Source organism: Papaver somniferum, chromosome 2 (assembly GCF_003573695.1).
Source record: "Papaver somniferum cultivar HN1 chromosome 2, ASM357369v1, whole genome shotgun sequence".
In the NCBI taxonomy this organism is placed as follows: Eukaryota; Viridiplantae; Streptophyta; class Magnoliopsida; order Ranunculales; family Papaveraceae; genus Papaver; species Papaver somniferum.
This window is the reverse complement of record NC_039359.1, coordinates 135142799-135154159: the sequence shown is the minus strand read 5'-3', so window position 1 is coordinate 135154159 and position 11361 is coordinate 135142799.

Genomic DNA, 11361 nt, shown 5'->3' with positions numbered 1-11361 from the left:
TGTTGGAGATGGAATTTTTTTCTCCCTAATTTTAAGGAAAAATAGATTGAGGATGTCTTATTTGTGTTGCCACATAGGAAGCACACAAATGACCGTTGGAGAAGCTCTTAGCACACGAGTGACGTGGTAACTAAAAGTACGGGATTTTTGTTTGTTTTGGTCAAACTCTTGTCCGACTCATATTTATATTTTAGACGAGTTTGGTATTGTTATGAGTTTTTGAAAAGTGTTTTTCTGTTATGTTGTGTTGTGCTTTATCGCGCTGTGCTGTGAAAATAAAATAACATGACATCGTCATATACTTAGTATACAAACTGATCATCAATTAAGCTACAAATCGGGGTAACTCTGGTAAAGACAACCTCTACGTATTTCATTAAAATATGAAATTATTCTTCTTAGAGCAACTCTAATGGAACTGGAAAAACAACAAATTTCCCATTATACACCTATAGTGGGACTGGCAAACAAGTAATTATGGACGGACAAACCCTTAAATCCGAGGTTTGTCCATCGAGTCTCAATTTGAGACGGTCAGCTCAACATGAGCCGCGCACATCAACATAGGATGGTCGGACTATATGAGCTGAGACTCGGCACAGATAGATCCCTATACATACAACCATTTTCAACTCCAAAACCAGAACTTCTTAATTTCACTTCAATGTTCATCATTCATACTAAAAATCTTATTTTAAAATTTTTCGAAAAAAAATATTCAAAAAATGCTATCAGATTTCGTGGTCCTAAGTTTAATCAGGAAGAAGATTAAGCAATTTGAATGGCTTATATTTTTCAATCAAGAGAAAATATCCACGGTGTTACGAATTTTTAGCAGACGACTTTTTGGCAACAAGTTTTTGCAATGGTCGCTGCAGAAACTGAGAATCTAAGAAACCATGATGTCAATGGATTGTGCACTCGTTTTCAATTAATTTGTCGTATTGTCAACCAATTTCTTAGTACGCTGATGAAGATTAACCGAAGTAGGATTAGCAGTGAAACTAAAGCCGAAGTGATCAAAGAACTTCAGCAATATGGCAGCAAACTAATGGAAGACCTTTTTATGTTTTTATCTTGTTTCAACGTCCATACGGAACTTCACATGTTCAACGCCTTCGGCCTTCTAGATGCTCTACCATCCGCTTCACAAGCCGCTCCATGAATGAGGATGTTGATTACCTCACTCTTATAATTTAGTTGCAATTGTGTCTAATGTAATTTTATTAAATCCAATGTACTTTGATTCAAAAAAAGAAATGTTTAAATTGGTTATGCTAGTACATAGATGGTGTAAATACAAAGACATTTCTGTTAATTAAGCAAAGGAGAAAATAACGATGCTCGAATCAGTTCATACACTTAATCAGTCCCACTCTAACTTAAAACACAATGGACATTTCCATAAGTGTTTTCCAAATGTGTCTTCTTCTGTTGAAGTATGCAAATGCATAAAATATTTGCAACCAGGGATTGAGCATTCATTAATCATCTGTTTCGTAATTTCTACTTCTCCCAGTGATCTTGTCGTGGCTTCTTTGACCTGACTTTAAGTTTCAAGCTTTTCCACGATGATGCTTCTCCGCAGTGCTCATGTTGTGGCTTCTTCAACCTGGCTTTAATTTTCAGGTTTTTCCACGATGTTGCTACCTTTTCATCTTCTTGCTCTCTCATAACATCAACTAACATTCTTGGTTCTTCGCGAAAATTAATATCTTGACATTGCAAATATCTAAGCTTTTCTGGTTGTAATTCGATGACCATTCTGTTAGCTGAACAATCTACGTGTGCATACTTAGAATACATCCAAGGGCATTGCATCAGACTACGGTCACCCATGAAGCGTTGTAAGCTTTAAACTCGTATTTCGAGAATTATATAAACAAGATAAACTCGACTTGGAATTTAAAATGTGTATAACACCAAGTCTATATAGTTATACGACTTAGTCTCATTAGTAGATAGAATTGAATAGACTTCTGAGTGACTGATAAGTTTTAGTCTCAACATACTTTTTGTTTATGAAGTTCCTCCAAGTTCTTCAGTAGATATTCTTCTTCAATTGGTGAATGCCGTGAAGTCTAAATCTCAACTACGCACTTCTATCCTAGTCCGAGACATAGCTATAAGTAGACTAGAAATCAAGTATATAGTATTCATCTACTAAACTTGATAAACAAGCTTGAGATAACAACGCTTGTGAGTTCGACCGAGAAGTGCTCTAACATATTTGATTCCTAATAAGAGCAACTAAGTTAATTTTGATATTAGTTCAAGATTATCGAAATTTAAGATTCGATTATTCAAGTCTAGTCGATTCCTTGATGAGAAAAAATAGTTAACTAACCTGGTTTTTGTCTTGTCTAAAAGAAGGTACAATTGTTTTAAGAATAATTGGAACCTGATAAGAGAAACTGAGTTAATTCTGATCTCTTTTGAGTCTTATAGAATAAAGCGATTATACATACATAATCAGTTCGGTTTGGAAAAAGTGGGGCTACAACAACCACACCTAATATTTCGGTTAGCAATCTGTATGGAAAAACTCCAATATACTTTCTAGAGAATCAACTAGACAGTCAGACTCAATCTAGATAAAAAGTAAATCAAAGAGTTTATATCTCAATCTCTCGATTTGATATATACTCAAGCAAATAGAAATCTGCGAGTCTTTATCAAATACTAGAGAGGTAACTTGGATGCTACCAAAGACCAATATTCAAGTGTCAATCAATTTAAATCAACAACCAAAGGTCGGATATTCTAATTGATTGAACAACGCACAACCTGTGATATTTCAATTATGTAACAAAATATAATGCGGAAAAGAAATAACACAAACACCAGAATTTTGTTAAAGAGGAAACCGCAAAAGCAGAAAAACCCCGGGACCTAGTCCAGATTGAACACACACTGTATTAAGCCGCTACAGACACTAGCCTACTCCAAACTAACTTCGGTCTGGACTTTAGTTGAACCCCAATCAATCTCACAATGATCCAAGGTATAGTTATGCTCATACGTCTCTGATCCCAGCAGGATGCTACGTACTTGATTCCCTTAGCTAATCTCACCCACAACTAAGAGTTTCTACGACCCAAAGTCGAAGACTTTAATAAACAAATTTGTATCACGTAGAAAAGTCTACGTTAATAGATAAATTCGTCTCCCACGAATATACCTACAAGTTTTGTTCCGTATTTTGATAAATCATGGTGAACAGGAACCAATTGATAAACCGGACTTATATTCCCGAAGAACAGCCTAGTATTATCAATCACCTCACAATAATCTTAATCGACGCAGCGAAAAAAGATATTGTAGAATCACAAACGATGAGACGAAGTATTTGTGATTTCGTATATACCTTGCCTATCGGAGATATCAATCTCAAGCCAATTATTACAATTGTACTCGTACGATAGAAACAACAAGATCAGATCACAAATCTACGATAAAGTAGTATTGTTCTGGTTTCACAATCCCAATGAAGTCGTTAACCTGGATTAGAAGAAGAAACCAAAGGTTAAAGGATAATCGACTCTAGCTTAGCAAAACTAGTATCACACAGGAGGTGTGGGGATTAGGTTTCCCAGTTTCTAGAGTTCTCCTTTATATAGTCTTTCAAATCAGGGTTTGCAATCAATGTTAGCTTGGTAACAAAGCATTCAATATTCACCGTTAGATGAAAACCTGATTTAGATTCAAGCTAATATCTTTTATAGAATAAAGCGATTATACATACATAATCAGTTCGGTTTGGAAAAAGTGGGGCTACAACAACCACACCTAATATTTCGGTTAGCAATCTGTATGGAAAAACTCCAATATACTTTCTAGAGAATCAACTAGACAGTCAGACTCAATCTAGATAAAAAGTAAATCAAAGAGTTTATATCTCAATCTCTCGATTTGATATATACTCAAGCAAATAGAAATCTGCGAGTCTTTATCAAATACTAGAGAGGTAACTTGGATGCTACCAAAGACCAATATTCAAGTGTCAATCAATTTAAATCAACAACCAAAGGTCGGATATTCTAATTGATTGAACAACGCACAACCTGTGATATTTCAATTATGTAACAAAATATAATGCGGAAAAGAAATAACACAAACACCAGAATTTTGTTAAAGAGGAAACCGCAAAAGCAGAAAAACCCCGGGACCTAGTCCAGATTGAACACACACTGTATTAAGCCGCTACAGACACTAGCCTACTCCAAACTAACTTCGGTCTGGACTTTAGTTGAACCCCAATCAATCTCACAATGATCCAAGGTATAGTTATGCTCATACGTCTCTGATCCCAGCAGGATGCTACGTACTTGATTCCCTTAGCTAATCTCACCCACAACTAAGAGTTTCTACGACCCAAAGTCGAAGACTTTAATAAACAAATTTGTATCACGTAGAAAAGTCTACGTTAATAGATAAATTCGTCTCCCACGAATATACCTACAAGTTTTGTTCCGTATTTTGATAAATCATGGTGAACAGGAACCAATTGATAAACCGGACTTATATTCCCGAAGAACAGCCTAGTATTATCAATCACCTCACAATAATCTTAATCGACGCAGCGAAAAAAGATATTGTAGAATCACAAACGATGAGACGAAGTATTTGTGATTTCGTATATATCTTGCCTATCGGAGATATCAATCTCAAGCCAATTATTACAATTGTACTCGTACGATAGAAACAACAAGATCAGATCACAAATCTACGATAAAGTAGTATTGTTCTGGTTTCACAATCCCAATGAAGTCGTTAACCTGGATTAGAAGAAGAAACCAAAGGTTAAAGGATAATCGACTCTAGCTTAGCAAAACTAGTATCACACAGGAGGTGTGGGGATTAGGTTTCCCAGTTTCTAGAGTTCTCCTTTATATAGTCTTTCAAATCAGGGTTTGCAATCAATGTTAGCTTGGTAACAAAGCATTCAATATTCACCGTTAGATGAAAACCTGATTTAGATTCAAGCTAATATCTTTCAACCGTTAGATCGAAAACTAGCTTGTTACGCACAAATGAAATGCACGTTTCTAGGCTTGTGTAACCGTACCCAAACTTGTACGTTTGTTGGTTCAACAATAGTCAACCAAATGGTTAGCCATATGATCACTTTCATATCAACCATATTCTTCTTCACCATAACTAGTTCAAGTGACTCAAATGAACTAGTTAGAGAGTTGTTCAATTGAAAGGAAATCTTATGTAACTACACAAGACATAATCGAAGCAAAACCGATTTGATTCACTCGAATCGGTTCATGAACTATATAGCCACGCTTTGCATTTTCATTCCTTAGTTTATATAAGAATAAGTTCACACACATCGTTTTTAGATATAACCTACTCAAGTTCGCGGACTGGGTTTGCGGTCTTAAGTTCCCGGACGGAGTTCACAAACTCCAGCAGAAATTCTCGGGACAAGAACTTCCGCCAGTTCGCTGACTGAGTTCGCGGACTTGGCTCACGCCACCATGCCGGTTCTCTTGATCAACAAAGTTCGCAAACTTCGGTTCAAGGAATAAGGACTTATACATATATGTGTTTCCACAATAATGCTTATATCCTCCAATGGTTATATAATCTAAACTCTCATTTCAATCATTGGAACATTCTTAGAGGACGTTGATATTCTATAGTTGTTATTCACAAACTATTTTCGTCAAAGTAAGCAATTTCCAAAGTGATTGAAACTTGTCATGACTTTCGTCACTAGGTAAAGATGAACTTGGTTAAAGCGAAAGCTTACCAACACATATTTCGAGAAATAGATAAGCGAGATAAACTCGGCTCGAAATATCAAATGTGTATAATCTAAGTCTATATAGCAAAACAACTTTTGTCTCAAGATAGGAGATAAATATACTTTTGAGTGATAGATAAGTTCAAGTCTCCACATACCTTTTAGTCGACGAAGATCCACCGGTTCCTTGAGTAGTCCTTCGTCTTGTATGATGATTGCCATGGAGTTCTTAAGCTCAACTACACTCTCTATCATAGTCCGAGACCTTAGCTATAGTTGACTAGAAATCAAGACTTATAGTTTTGATCACTAACATTGACAAACATGCTTGAGATAGCAACGCATGCGAGTTCGATCGAGAAATGATCTAACATGGACTATAAGAGTTGCAAGTAAAACTGGACTGCATCAATTGCGTCCTACTGAGTGCAGCAGTTGCTAGCGAAACTGGACTGCATCAATTGCGTCCAACTGAGTGCATCAGTTTCTTAGGAACTGGACTACAGTAGTTCGATGAACTGGACTGTAGCAGTCATTAACGCTTCTGTTTGCGATAATTTCATAAAAATATTAGGATGTATGCTCTCCCCCTCTTAATCCTGTAACTCGTTGGAGGATTAAGAAGTTCGGGTTACCATTTGTTTCGATTTCCAGCAGCTGAATTTCGCATAGCATTTAGGTGCTACGTAACAAATCTCGCCCCCAAGCGTGTGGAGTGTTACGCAACTCGCCTCAGAAGAGTTACTTTAGACCATGAGGTGTTACATATCTCTCCCCCAACTGATGGTCAGTCACGTTGAAGTGATACGCAACTCGCTCCCAGAAGATAGTGATTATCATGGTGCTCAATGCTCGCACAAGGGTGCACTTCCTTGCTACATCTTGCTCGCGCATGGAATGAGGTTGAAAGTTATTCTGCTATCTGGAATTCGCGCAGGGGGCTAATCCCACTATTCCAGATTCGCACAGAATTGAGATGTGTGCATCTCCTCATGCCTTGGCATGTGAAGACGCTCGCCGCATTGTAGGTGTCCCAGTGAACAAAAGTATGCATGATTATATGAAATGATGCAAAAATATTTAATTATACTCATACCTTATGAGATGTGGTATTGCAACTCCATGTACAAGTGGCAGTTAGGATGTTCACTATCTATGTTGTTGTTTCTCAGTGATGATGATTGTTAAACAATGTGTTACCCAAAACGTTCCAGACAAAAAATCTTCCGAACTGTAAAATCAATTGAGTTGCTCGAGATCGATCTTGCTGCTGACGAATTTTCGAGGGAAAAATCGCGACGATATTTTTCTTGTGAATGGGGGGTAACTTCATGACGACGTCATGCTGAAGAAGACGGTTCGAGCATCTTGTCTCTGTAACCGCGTCTCTGGTGCAGTTGGCTCAGCGTCTCGTCTTGGCTCGACTTAGCCACTAGATTTTCTGCCAGACTGGATTGCACCAGTTGAGTCAAACCTGGACTTCTGCAGTTATATTAGAACTGTACTGCAGCCGTTACTGCAAATCTGGAATACAACAGTTATGATGAAAACTGGACTGCAACGGTTACGATTAACTGGACTGCAGCACTGCTGAGGATAACTGGACTACAGTAGTTCGATCAACTGGACTATAACAGTTTTAACTAGCATGTAACGGCGTTCGCGAACATTGAATATGATATGTAGTGCCCTTACTGTACTGCAATAATGGTTTTTGACGGCGTCCAAACTGCATTCTCACGAACACGATTTTGAAGCATTTTGTGCTACTTTTCTCAATGGAAAAACACGATTCTTTTTCTCGTAGTCCCCTTACTCGGCGCCAATGTTTGCACCCAGAAATATTTCCGGGCACTAAACACGATGATTTTGGTGTTGTTGATGAAAACAGGGTTAAAAACATAAAATAGTATAAAGATGAGAGACACGATTTTAACGTGGTTCGGCATGGTTTGCCTACATCCACAAACGAATCCCCTTGGGGAGTGATATTTTATTGATATTTAGAATTACAGTGGATTTCTTTTCCGTATTCGCTCCCTCCCCCTCTCAGGGTTACAATTTCCCTTATATATACAGTTGTGAATTCTCTCCTCTCTTAATTGCGAAATAACATAAATTGAATTAAATTTCCCTGCATGCCTGTTGGCCATGCCCTGCATGCCTCCTGGCCATAAACTGCCTTGCATTAATCCTGCATGAAACTACACCAAAATTGCCCTCATGTTTTAATTCTGCACTTGCTGACTTTTGCATGCCCCCTGGCATTAATCCGCATGAAACTGCCCTTGCATGCCTCCTGGCATTAATCCACATGAAACTGTCCTTGCATGCCTCTTTGAATCAATTCTGCATGAAACCTCCATCCATGCCTCCATGTGTTAATTCTGCATGATGGACTGACTGGCTGACACGCATAATGGATGACAGTATGGATGGATGTTGGCTGGCAGCACAGCTGACAGCATGGGTAGAGACTGGCTACTTGACTTCGACAGTTGACCGGCGGTTGACTTTGACTATTGACCTGGCATTCACTTCATGGAGCCCTGGACTTGCTGGTAGCTACTTCAGTGGGTAGGCTGGTGGTAGCTGAATAGTGGCCCAAAACAATATTCTGGCCCAATCTGTGGTATTTTTACTCATGGTACAAACAAAAAGCTAGAGATGAACATTCTAATTTTCAGTTTGAAGAAAATCTACCAGCTGAGCTCTCTCCAGCAGTAGAGAAGCATATTTGTAACATTTTCTTCTAATGAATAAAGTTTCTTTAGTATGAAAAAAAAAACAAAAAGAAAAAAAAGGTGACTATTCCTCAGAAAGGAAAAATTATTAAACCTTATTGGGCTTCTCTAAACTCACATTGGATAATCTTTATCGATGCTTCTTTTAAGAAGATTTATCTATAGGCTATGTATCAATTTTTCATTTAGTGGATTAAGAGGTGTTTATGCAAATTTCAGTGATGTCAGCTTGGGCTTCTATCAAGTGTGTCCATAGCAGCAAACTGCAAATCTTTAACTGATACAATCAATAAAAAAAGTGCGGACATTCCTTGGATTGCAGAAAATACAATTTTAGAAATTTCGACAATTTTTAGAAAACTACCCCAAATTCGGGTTAGATATATAAGCAAGAACCATAATACAACAATGGACTCCATAGCAAAAAAAGAAAAAATCTAACATATGTCAATCCAATTGCAGCAAAGGGCATGCATGCAGATTTCTCTTTAATACATCTATCTTTTATTCCTGGCCAAATTGGGGTATACCTAGATTAATTGGGGTATACCCATTTTGTTCCCAACTATAATAGAGGGTTAAGGGGTGTCTAATATGTATAAAGTTACATAATTACCATTCTCCTAATAATAACCAAAATCACCCCTTTTGGGTTTTAGATCAAAACCTTATTAATTTCTTTCCTTCTCCTTCATCATCAATCTAATGATCAATTCCTTTCTCCTACTCTATATTTCATCGTTTTTAAATGAAAAAATATCGTCGATTATGATTTTTTTTTATTGTCGATTAATCCTTTCAAACTCATTCTATTACTTTGTTTTTTTATTTGAATGACAAATTAGATCAGAAAATTTGAAATTGTTGAATTGTAGTTACACAGTCGGCATGGTATTTGTTTGTCAAGCATGCCGACTTTTCATATTTATTTTTAGTTGGCAAGCTTATAGGATGAATAGCATGCCGAATTTTCATATTTATTTTTAGTCGGCAAGGTTATAAGATGAATAGCATGCCGACTTTTCAAATATTTTTGTTTCTGAAAGTAATATTTACAGGGTCGGCACGGTCTTTATCCTTATACCTTGCCGACTAAGAACTTGAAAATTTGAACCTTGCCGACTATAGTTTAGTCGGCAAGGTTATGAAATTAAAACCTTGCCGACTGATTATGCATTTGTAACACCTTTCTCTGTATGTCAAAAATCTTATAGTCGGCAAGGTATATTTTGTCGACCTTGCTGACTATAAGGTAGCCGGCAAGGTAAAACATAAGTAAGATGCCGACTAGTGAAACATTTACAACAGTGTTTGTGGGTGAAAATAGTTTCTGCTGATTTTGGTAAATTTGGGTGTGTGGATGAGAAACGAATCTAAACCCTAAACAACGCACTACATGGGAGTACTTTTGATTCGAGAGATCAATCTGTACAATCCTGGCCTAAACCAAGAAATGACCGTTCCAGGATTGCTTCGGTCACAAAGTGAAGGAGAAGGGTTGGTCTTAGGGAGGGAAGCGAGAAGAGTGTTGAGACCAGAATCGTTGATTCTGAAGGTGTGGTTGTTTATGACTTGTATATGAAAGTAGAACTTGATAAGAGAATGGAAAGCTACCAGGTGATTTCTAGATACTATATTGTTTGTCGACCAAAACTTGTTGTTTGAAAATAGGTGAAGCCTATTTATACAAGTCATATTGAAACGTACCCTGGTCTCGTAGGAAGTGGAAACGATTGAGTAGTGGAAGAATAGATTAACGTGCAACTGTCAGTCATTATGCTTCCATGATGAAGGAAGTGAATTCGTTTGCACTGTTACTTTCTACCACCACTAATTGTCCTGCTTCATGACACTTTATTGTAACGGGCGCATTGCACGCCACACGATGTAAACCGCCAGACCAATACCCTGATGAGCATCCCCCAGTTTGTGACATGTTTGATGTCTCGAGTGTTTTCGTGGAAAACATGTAGCACTTTGCTACGTGTGGCAAGGAAAAGTCAAGGGACTTACAGCAGGAAAATAACATGTAATACTATTAGGCTCGTTTTGGATGGTCGCCTAAAACTTTCCACAGGTTTGTCAGTTCGGTGGTGAACTTCGATGGCTAAGATCACATCTCATGAAGGAGGGTAGTCGTTGATTATGGCTACCTTGCGTTGGCGCCTGATAATGGCGCGGTGGTGTTTTGGTGTACGCCAGTGGCAATGTGGCATGGCTGGCATGGCTCGTGCATGCCAGTGGCACGGTGATGCAAGTGGCGCCTGGCGTAGCCATGACACTAGATTAAGACAGTTGGTCGTCTGAAACTTACCACAAGTCTGTCAGTTCGGTGGCGAACTTGGATGGCTGAGATTGCATCTCATGAGGAAGGATGGCCATTGACTATGGCCGCATATTGTTGTATAGCGAAGCGGCGCCATAGGCATAGTGACGCCTGGCGGAGCCATGACATGGCGGCATGCCAGTGGCGTAGCCGTGGCAGCTGTTTTGGCATATTGGTGTTAGACCCAAATATGGCTTCTGGAAACATTGGCCATGTTGCTAAGTTAATCTTGAGGCCTTAGGAGAGTCACTGGACTCAGTTGGCATGGCAACTTTTAGCCAAATTAGGGTTTGGCGCATCGCAACTCTATTTAGCACGTGCGGCATGACTGCGGCATGGAGGCGTGGCTGGCATAGTTAGCACATGCCAGTGGCACGAAGTAGCGCCTGGCGTAGCCATGGTCGCTAGATTTTGGCACATTATACCAAAATGTGGTGTGAAAATATTGTTTCTGTTGCCACATCAATCCCAGCGCTCTGGGAAACGTTACTTGGCTTGGTTGGCGTAGCAACTTTGCCTAAACTAGGGTTTGG